Raw genomic sequence first — 11,721 nt, forward strand, 5'->3', positions numbered from 1 at the left:
TGATGGTTGTCATAGAGCATCGGTGGGAGCTTTCGCACGATTTCAGAGGAGTCGCCATGACTATGTTGGATGGATGCCAGTCTTTAGTATTGGCCATGTGAGATCTCGAAAGCACGATGTTCGAGGTTTTGGTCAAAGGATGGGTGGCCATCATTTCATGAGCCTATTTACTTTATCACCCTCACATATAGAGTTACCCGTTGCTAGCCTTTTGAGCCTCACACGAGCACATAGCCTTTTCTTTCATCACCTCATTTACCTATTACACTGGGTTGGGGACCCTATAGTGCTTGCATGCTATGTTTGGATACGTCATGAGTTCCAGACCTGACATACATATTCGAGCCTCATTCTTCACTCTTCACTGTGATATTTTCCACTCAGACATCATTTCATCACTATTTTTCTGATATCACATATCACCATTTGTGATATTCGTTCTCTGTCTTTTCTTTCATTATTGCTTACTCGATATTATCCGTGTTTCACCTTGAGGGGTGTTTTTTCACACGTCATTGCATGGAGGATTGTCACATTCCTCCCCCATTCGCCTTATGGGCAGTGGTTCAGAGATGTTATTTTGAGAGGTTGTCTTGTTAGTAAGGATTCATGTTATATTCGTATGTGGAGAGGGTTTGATCATTTGGGTATGTATTTTTATGGGAGTTCATTCATTATTGATAAGAGTATGCACAAAAAAAAAAAAAAAAAAACAAAGAAAAAAAAAAAAAGGCGCATTCTTCATTGTATCATTCTCCATTGGGCATGTGTATGGACGTGCCAGTTTGCTTCATTCAGTTTATGTGTCAGAGAGAGTTCGTATGAGAGCTTATTTATGAGATTCTATCTTGGTGTATATTTTGGGTGAGAGTATGAGTCATCCATTCGATTTTTGTGAGAGAGACGAGCGACCTTTCTTTAGTATCTCTGGATCCTTGTTCTATCCATCATTCCATCTATTTCGGATGTGACTACTTTCTATGCTTTGATGCAGGTTGACTGTCACTCATTTTTCTATCTCTTTGTTTTCTTGTATCTTTGTTTTGTTCCTCCATTCCACCTTACCTCATCTAATTTCTTTCTTTTCTCATCCTGCTTGATGTTTGACTTAGGTTCAGCATCCACACTTTATTCTTGCTTATTCGATATGTCCATTCCTTTATCATCACTTTTCGTGTGGGGACCCCTAGGTCCGGGACTCATGATGTTTTCTACGCATTGCATCTCATGCATGAGGGGTATGGGGATTATATCATTGGGATCTTTGAGCCTAGTTTCCTTTCATTTCTTTCACCCTATTACCTTAGCCTACGTTACGTCCTGTGTCTGAAGACCACCCTGAGGCCATTACTTCACATTGTGTTTGACAGCTCACACATGGGCAATACTTGAGCTTGGTCGGAGATTATTTCTTGGAGCATGGTGGATAGGGGGTTGAGATGATGATTTGCACTAGGGCATACCCCCTTTTATCAGTGATGGATTTTCAGAGGCGACGTTATCTACACTGGGGCATACCTCGCTCATCGATGACGGTTTCTTAGTGGGATGACGCTTTGCACTGAGGCATAGTCAGTTTGCTTTTTCATTTGGTTTATGATGAATTAGGAGTTGTTAGATGACCCTACACTAGGGCATAGCCCTTTCAGAGAGCGCTTTTATTGGAGATGGTCACTCTACTCGATACTCTGCATTGGGACACACTCTACTCATCGATGGTTGATTTTTGAGATGACGGTTTATTTGAGGCGTAGCCCTCTCATTGGTGATGGACTTTGATTGTTCATTGGAGCATAGTCACTTCAGTTGGTTTATACTGGGGCATAGCCACCACATTCACATTCATGGAGCCCGGGGATTCTGATTCATATGGATTACATTGAGATGTTTCCGTTTTGGCACCAGGAGTAGAGGTTGATTGATTTGTTGACTCGGATACACTACTTTACACTGGGGCATAGCCGGGATGGAGAGTATTTTTCATTGGAGCATAGTCACACTATTGGATCCCTTACACTGGGGCATATCCATCTTTTGGAGGGAGATCAGACTGATTCTTGACGTTGGAGCATCTGACGAGTGATAAGGAGATCATTGGATTATTTCATGTTGTCATCATTGCATACTGGGGCATGGCCACCTAGTTGGATGTTTTGACATCGAGATTTGACTTCCTGTTTGTGTTTACTGCTTTTCGATGGGTTATGGAGTTATCGACACCTCGGGTTAGTCTTCTCGGCATACTTGGATGATCTCGGATACCTCTCTACCTTTCATTTCATACTCAGACACTTCACCCTTGATACTTTTGTACTTTCTATCTTACCAGAGCCTGATCATTCTTTCATCCTACACATCCCACTATGGCACATGACCTCACCCTTTTCTCAATTAGGAGGAGATGTAGATCAGTCCTCGATCACCCTGGTTGTGTTTTCATACATTCTTTTGGACTTTAGGTTCAACATCTTCCATGATAGTAGGGCCTGACAGATTGTTGATTTATTAGTGACGATGTTTTCACTTTGACAGTTGGCATGTTGAGTGTTGATTTGCTTGTTTTTCGCATTTTGAGCACTAGTCATCATTGTTTTTATTCGTCAGTTAGTCTTGTTTTATCAGCATGGTGTCACGATACATGGTCCTGTTTGGCATTACCTATTTGAGGTTGGACATTTTCATTACATGATGGATGAGCATATTTCAGAGTACAGTAGTTTTGAGGCATTTTGCATCTCTGTCTGTTCATCATTGCATACTGGGGCATACCCCCTCTCCAAGATCATTGGACCTTTCACAGGCTTCATTATCTTTTGATCTAGTTATTGACCCCTGTGAGTTCCATACTGGGGCATATCCCCTCCTTCCGAATTTGCTTGCATCGTTATCCTGGATATCCTTTGGCTTTGGGCCACTTGATCAGATCACCATCATGTCAGTTCGAGTTTGAGTTTGAGTCGGGGCCGCACCTATATCGATCGGCCATTTTCTCATCAGTTTGAGTTCGAGTTGGGACCGCACCTATATTGATCAGTCATTTTCTTATCAGTTTGAGTTTTTGGGACCGCACCTATATCAATCGGTCATTCATCATTTCAGTTTGAGTCGGGGCCGCACCTATATCGATCGGTCATCATCTTGTCAGTTTGAGTTTTCAGGGCTGCACCTATATCGATCGGTCATCTTCTTATCATCTTGTCTGTTTGAGTTTGAGTCGGGACCACACCTATATCGATCGGTCATTGTCTTGTCAGTTAGAGTTCGGGGCCGCACTTATATTGATCAGCTATCTCCTTGTCATATCAGTTTGTGTTTCTGGGACCGCACCTATATCGATCGGTCATTGTCGTTTCAGTTTGAGTCGGGGCCGCACCTATATCGATCGTCCATCTCCTTGTCATATCAGTTTGTGTTTCTACGACCGCACCTATATCGATCAGCCATCTCCTTGTCATATTAGTTTGTGTTTCTAGGACCGCACCTATATCAATCGGTGATTCATCATTTCAGTTTGAGTCGGGGCCGCACCTATATCGATCGGCCATCTCCTTGTCATATCAGTTTGTGTTTCTAGGACCGCACCTATATCGATCGGTCATTGTCGTTTCAGTTTGAGGTCGGGCCGCACCTATATCGATTAGTCATCTCCTTGTCATATCAGTTTCAGTTTCTAGGACTGCACCTATATCGATCGGTCATCATCTTATTAGTTTGAGTTTGAGTCGGGGCCGCACCTATATCGATCGGCCATCTCCTTGTCATGTCAGTTCAGTTTCTAGGACCGCACCTATATCTATTGGTCATCATCTTATCAGTTTGAGTTTTTAAGTCGGGGCCGCACCTATATTGATCGGCCATCTCCTTGTTATGTTAGTTCAGTTTCTAGGACCGCACCTATATCGATCGATCATCATCTTATCAGTTTGAGTTTGAGTCGGGGCCGCACCTATATCGATCAGCCATCTCCTTGTCATATCAATTCAGTTTCTAGGACCGCACCTATATCGATCGGTCATCATCTTATCAGTTTGAGTTTGAGTCGAGGCCGCACCTATATCGATCGGTCATCTCCTTGTCATGTCAGTTCAGTTTCTGGGACCGCACCTATATCGATCGGCCATCTTCTTGTTATGTCAGTTCAGTTTCTGGGGACCGCACCTATATTGATCGGTCATCATCTTATCAGTTTGAGTTTGAGTCGGGGCTGCACCTATATCGATCGGTCATCATCTTATCAGTTTGAGCTTGAGTCAGGGCCGCACCTATATCGATCGGCCATCTCCTTGTTATGTCAGTTCAGTTTCTAGGACCGCACCTATATCGATCGGTCATCATCTTATCAATTTGAGTTTGAGTCGGGGCCGCACCTATATCGATCGGCCATCTCCTTGTCATGTCAGTTCAGTTTCTGGGACCGCACCTATATCGATCGGTCATCATCCTATCAGTTTGAGTTTTCGAGTCGGGACCGCACCTATATCGATCGGTCATTCATCCTGTCAGTTTGAGTTTTGAGTTTGACTTTTCGGGACCGCACCTATATCGATCGGTCATCATCTTGTCAGTTTGAGTTTGTGTTTTCAGGACCGCACTTATATCGATCGGTCATCATCTTGTCAGTTTGAGTTCAGTTTGAGTTTTTGGGACCGTACCTATATTAATCGGTCATTCATCCTGTCAGTTTGAGATTTGAGTTTGAGTTTTCGGGACCGCACCCATATTGATCGGTCATTCATCCTATTAGTTTCAGTTCAGTTCGAGTCGGGACCGCACCTATATCGATCGATCATCATCCTATCATGTTTGAGTTTTCGAGTCGGGGCCGCACCTCTATTAATCGATCGTCATCTTGTCAATTTGAGTTCAGTTAGAGTTTCAGGACCGCACCCATATCGATCGGTCATTGTTTTGTCAGATTGAGTTGAGTCTTGTTCACCTCCGAGCTGCGCCTGCATAGTCGAGTCTTGTTTGATTTTTGAGTCACCATCTTTACGTGCTTTTGACGTTCAAAGTCGTTTCTCCTCGACTGTATCATTCAGGTCACAGCCCCTGGCATTCGTATTCGTTGACTTTGTACGTTTTGCCTCCATGGCTTTGCATCTATCCTCGTTTTTCTCACCGCGTTACCCTATGCTTATCGCTTATCCGTCATTGCTCTTCCAGAATTCTCTTTTCATTGCTCCTGGAACGGTCCTTTGAGTTCATGACACATACTTCGGTCATGTTGTTGGGCACCCTATGCTTGGCACTTTCATGTAGTTTTCTTAGGGCAGTCTTCTCGGGACATTTTCTTTATGGTACTCCAGAATGGTTCGACCGTTACTCATCTTTGATATGGTTTTTTCGAGTCACTTATGGAGACGTCTTGGAGAGAGTCTGGATCCTTTAGTGTGGCTTTGGAGTCATTTTTGGGACATCCTTTTCTTCTAGGATTAGAACCTCTATGTTCATCCATTGACCTGAGTAAGTCCGTGTTTCATTGGGTGTCCTTTTGGGGGTCTCCTTTGTTCTTCGATAGAGCTCATTTCATCCCACTCATTACTCACACTTGTTTTTCACTCTAGTGTTCACATTCCTTACACTCATGAGCTCTACCGAAAAGGGACATATTTGTAGACCCCCTTTAGGGGTGGGGACCCGGGGAGTGGTTTTTTTTTTATCTTGACTTTTCATTACATTTTTAGAGAGGTAGGGGACCCCAGCTGAGGGCTTGATGCTGTTTGCATAAGGCATACGTAGCAGGGAGGGTGGTTGGAAGCCCATGCTGCTGACTGGTGAATAGGGGACCGGAGGATCAGCTTGGGATAAAAGGAAAGGAAAATGGAGATTGAAGGAAAAAAAAAACTGAGGGGGAAAGCTACGGAGGATATTTAGTGCGTTTTCGGGTATGCTCATACTTAACCATACATCTTTATTGTTATTTTGGGTATCATTATTTTTATGTTTTTGTTGATCTTATTTGTTGTTCCTTTTTTACTTGTGTCGTTGATTCCTTTTCCGTTTCATTAATTTGGTTTGAAAAGATGAATGAGGACCTTTATCACATTCATTGCGGGGCATCTGAACATATGTGTGGTATTTTGTTTTGAATCTGTTTATATCTTCCATCCACCAGTAGGAGCCCATTGGAATTTCATGAAATGCGGCTATCTTCATTTTATTTTTGTTCCTTTCCCCTATGCTCTGTTTTTTTTTTTTTTGGCTGTGTCCCTCTGTTTTCTGTGAACATCTTGGGTACAAGGCATTATGCATATCATCCAATGATGACGATAAAGATTAACTACTGTACGCTGTTGGAGCTCGGCGTTCAAGTCTGGAAAAAGAATGGTGAGCGGTATGGGGACGTCATTTGTGGAGAAGAATTGAGATGTTGATGTGGTGGTCTTTGTCCCAGGTTGCAGCAAGTATGCTGATGATTCCAAAAATTCAATGGAAATGAACCGAAGCCCTACATAGCTATGAAGGAAAACCATTATGAACCCCAGCTGTCCAATGACCAAAAGACTTTTGGCCTATCAGAGCAGTATGAGCAGCACCCGAGCAAGAAACCAGGGATGGAAGAGCAAGGAAAATGTCTATCAGTAGAAAGTAACTTTCAGAAGTATGGGGTGACAGTGGTTCATCTTCTTCAAAGAACGATTCCTAAAGTTACAGAGTCGGGATCAGATATCACTTACCTGTGCACCATTCCTAGCTTTATTCATTTTGTTGGCTATTCTCTCCCATGTGCATTATTGGTGCATGCATGCACGGCTACACGAAACCCCCCATCACAAATTCCTCCTCTTTCATACCCATCTCCTGCACCCAGCAGCCGCAAACCACCCATTTTCCATCTCAACTCATTCGGCTGTTCTGTGATTGATGGACCTCATGGTGACATGGGTCTCACGGCTCTTAAAAAATAGGTTTTCGACGAAGAAGCTCCATGTCGTTCTATGGTATTTGGAAGACGCCCCAACCCACGAGCAAGTATTTGCTGAAGCCTTTTTGTTCTCCACTGATGGCATTGTTTAAACAAATTGGTGGATAAAAGTCAAAGACATGAGTTTTTTTATATTATTTTTTATTCTTCATTAGTGGCATGGTTCCAGCAGGCTTCAAGGTGGTTTATTATTATTTTTTCTCTTTTCTCCTCATCTTCTTAATTCCACTTTACATATTAAAATTTTCATTTTTTTGAAAGTCCTGTTATCAAATAATTCTTTTAGAATCCCAACGTTTCAAATTCATTCATTTATTCATTTGTTTTATCTATTTTATTCATTTATTTTTTATTTATCTATTTATTTATTTATTTATTATTTTATTTAAGAATATATATATACATGTATCCTTTCCAAAATAATTTTGTAAAATGTGATTTTTAAATTTATTTTATGAAACTTTAGATCTAACATTCAATTTTCCAAAACTCCAATATTTTAAATTTAATTTTTCAAAATTCAATTCTCGAAATAATTTTCTAGAACTCTAACTTTAAATTTAATTTTCCCAAAATTCAAATTTTCAGTTTCAATATTCCAAAAATTCCATTATTCACGTTCATTCGTTTAAATATTATTTTTGTTAGTATTACTATTATTCCATATTTATTTATTTATTTATTTTAAAATTTTCAATCATTAAAGTTTAATTATTCAAAAAATCTGACTTCCGAATTTAATTTTCAATCTAAAAAAATTTCACTATTCACGTTCATTCGTTTAAACATTATTTTTGTTATTATTATTATGCCATATTTATTTATTTATTTCTTTTAAAAATTCAAATCATTAAAGTTCAGTTCTTGAAAAATCTTACCGCCGAATTTAATTTTCAATTTCAAATATTCCACTATTCACGTTCATTCGTTTAAATATTATTCTCATTATTATTATTATTATTATTATTATTATTATTATTATTATTATTATTCCATTCATTTATTTTACAAATTCCAATAATTAAAGTTCAATTTTTCAAAATTCTGTTTTCCAAATTTAATTTTCAATCTCAAAAATTCCACTATTCACATTCAGCTGTTTAATGATTATTTTTGTTATTATTATTATCCCGTTCATTTATTTATTCACTTATTCATATATTTAAAAATCTCATCTCCAAATAATTTCTCAAAATCTCAATCTCTAAATTCAATCTCCCATCTCTAAAATTCTATTTTTCGCAATTATTTACCTAATCTTTATTATTTCATCATTATTATTATTCCATTCATTTATTTATTCACTTATTTGTTTATTAAAATTCCGTCTTTAAATCATTCTTCAAAATTTCGATTCCCAAATTTAGTTCTCTGAAATTCCAATTCCTTTCAAATTTAATTTCTAAAATTCTCATTCTTATATTTAATTTCTAAAAATCCAATTTTCAAATAATCTCTAAAACTCCAATTTTCAAATAAATTTCAAAAATCCAGTTTTCCCTCAAACAGTTTTAATTTCTATTTGGTGACGCATGTGATATGTTTTGTGCTCTTTATTATACACTAACCCCATTTTTATGATAGCGCATTGCTCGTTCGTGACCTAGGTATGCATCCCTTCCCATTCTGGTCATTCTCTATCCATGTCTCGATTCTTATGTGTGCATGATCATTCAAGATATTCATTGATTTACTCATCAATTACCACATCAGCTTCATTTTATTAGTAGAGACCCGACTTTAGGGACTTAGAGGGGTGCTATGGTCCTCACCGTACCTTCCCGATAAGTAACCTGACCCCCGAGCCCGATCTGGTTTTTCGTAGATCACCTTTTCCAAAACCAGGAGTCGCACTTAGGGTTTTTCTTTTTTATTTTGTTTACCCTTTTAAAATAAAACAAAAATAAGTGGCAACTCCAAATCATTTCTTTTTAATAAATAAAAATCATTTCCAAATAAAAATCGAGCTCGCTATCGAGTGGGAACGCATCCAACGAAATGCGGGGTCCACAAATTGATAAACCTTTTTTTTTTTTTTTTAGATTTTAATCAATGAAAATTTAAATCCATATCCTACTACAAACAATGACTCATACCATTTAAAGGACTAAGAAATTTATTAATAATAAAGTTTATTGCATTCACAAATTTATTAACAATAAAGTTTACAACAAATGCATTAATAATAATTTATTGATAATAAAGTTTACTACACATTTAATAATAGTATTCAAAGAACTAAAAAAATTATTAATAACTATTTATTAATAATAAAGTTTACTACATTAACAAATTTATAATCTAAGAGGTGATGCAATGTACTCTTTAGATTAAGATCAAGTGGTGACTTAGAATTTTTATTTTAATATTTTTTATTTGAGATAAAACTTTTAATTTTGATTTTAAAATTTCATTTTCATTTTAAAGCAGTTTTAAATTAACTTTTTTTTTTTGAAATAAAAAATTTAATTTTATAGTTTCACATAATCATCTTATTTCGTAGTCTTAAAATTCAACTCTATTGACTATTTTTAGACTAAAATAAAATAGAAATAAAAGTTCAAAAATATATTTAAATTAAACAATAAATTAAAATCATTTTTTAAAACCATTATCTAATTTTTTATTTTAATATTTTTATTTAAGATAAAAACCGTTATTTTAAAATTTTTAAATTTCAGTTTCATCTTATAGTATCTTCAAAATTTCTTTCTTTGGTTTTCATTTAAGTAAATAATTGATTTTAATTTTCATATGGGTCTATGGGTCACCAATTATTATACTACTTCTAATTTTCATATTGGTCACCACTTATATTAAATAAAAATATATTAAATTATTAATGTAATACAAGATTATGATAAGCATACATGTTAAAACTTGTACAGCTTAAAGTCTTATATTATTTAAGGTGGATGGATGACAATGGGGTAGGTTCGGGATGGGTCGCCCCGATCTTAACCCTATCCCGTTTATTCAAAATAAGGTCAAGGCGAGTATGAGAAATTCTCATGTCCCCGATCTTAACTTTTTTTTTTTTTGAAAATTTTAATTTTTTTAAAAAAATTATTTTTAATTTTTTTAATTACATTAAAATAATTTATTTTATAAATAATTAAAATATTATAATTTTTTTTATAACTTATTTGATTGAAAATATTTGTTACTATTATTATTATTATTATTATTATATATTAAAAATAGGAAAATAAAAATTAAATCCCAAACCCACCCCTAACCCATTTATTTAAATTTCAAACTCGTCCTATTAGGGACGGAGCAAAGTGAGTACCTGAAAAAACCTATCCCATTGTCATTCTTAAACATTTTTTTAATTAAAACTTAAATAAATTGAATAAAAAAAGAGGCACAAAAATGTAGCAACTATATATATATATATATATTACGATTTTAATTTATTTCTATAGTTTTAGTTTTTATATTTTTTATAGTTTACTATTGATAAAATCATGGATTTTAAACATAAATCAATATTTTCTTTTATTTTTTGTTTATTGTTTTTTAGTATATATTTGTTTAATCATTTTGATTTCATTATTTTCGTAGATTATTATTAAGAAAATGGAATAGAAATCGATATCTTCTATCATTCTAATTAATTGTTTAGTTTTATTTTTATTTTCTATTTTTTATAATTATACATTTAATTATTATTAATCCAAATTTTTTAGTTTTATTTATATCATAGATGGTAGTTAATGAAGTTCTATTAAATTCAAAGTATTAATTGATAAGAAAATGATTTATTTTAATAATAGGTCAAATGAAGGATTTTTTAACTTAATCCTCTGTCTAAATTGACAACATCAATTATCCAAAATAATGAAATCCTAATGAAGAGAAGTACCTATTTAGCACAATAGAATAACCTAAATTTTTATATTTTGTTTGATATTAAATTTATATCATTACTAAAATCACCATCTTTATCAAACATAATATTGTCATATTTATTGATTTAATTTAAAGTTTTTTAGAATTCATAAGTCATAACAACACTCAAAAGAAGTTTTCAAGAGAATAAAATTTTCACACATATGGAATCTAATCATAAGAACTTGATTGTCAATTACATTTTCAATAGTCTCATGATAAGAACATAAAGTAAAAAAAACTCTGCAAATGCTCTTGTGAACTTGATGGTTAATCAAATTCTCAATAGTTTTCGAACACAAAATGAAATGACAAAAAAAAAAAAAAAAACCTTGTCAATTTCCCATCAAAAAGAACTCCCAAAATTACTTCAAACTTATCTTAAAAGAACTCTCAAAATTACTCCAAACTTATCTAAAAAGAGTCACCTGATTTCATGATTTTCCTTTTTTTTTCTTCAATTTTCTATTACCCTCCTAAAAATTATTTTCAAATCCCTTTTCAAAACCTAAAAATAAACCTTTAAAACTTTTAAAATATGAATAATGTTAAAATAAAAATAGATGAAAAAAAAAAAGAAATAAGAGAACAATTATACAAATGATAAAACAGAGAAAATGATTAATCAGGGAGAAAAAAAATCAATACTATTAGTTCAAAGTTAAACTAAGATATATAAAGGAGATGAAGCTTATATGAAAAAAAAAAGTGTAATAATAATGAACTAAAGATGAGAGTTGTCCTTCTTCAACATTCAATGATTTAGGATTTGATCAGCATTCTATGTTGACGTGTTTTAAAACCATGAAGATCCCTTTGACCCAAAATAATTAATATCTACGTGTGAAGGATTATGTCATCATTACACTTATATTCTATCTCTCTATTAAAAATTTGCTATA

The sequence above is a fragment of the Vitis riparia genome, chromosome 3 (genome assembly GCF_004353265.1).
Source record: "Vitis riparia cultivar Riparia Gloire de Montpellier isolate 1030 chromosome 3, EGFV_Vit.rip_1.0, whole genome shotgun sequence".
Classification (NCBI taxonomy): Eukaryota; Viridiplantae; Streptophyta; class Magnoliopsida; order Vitales; family Vitaceae; genus Vitis; species Vitis riparia.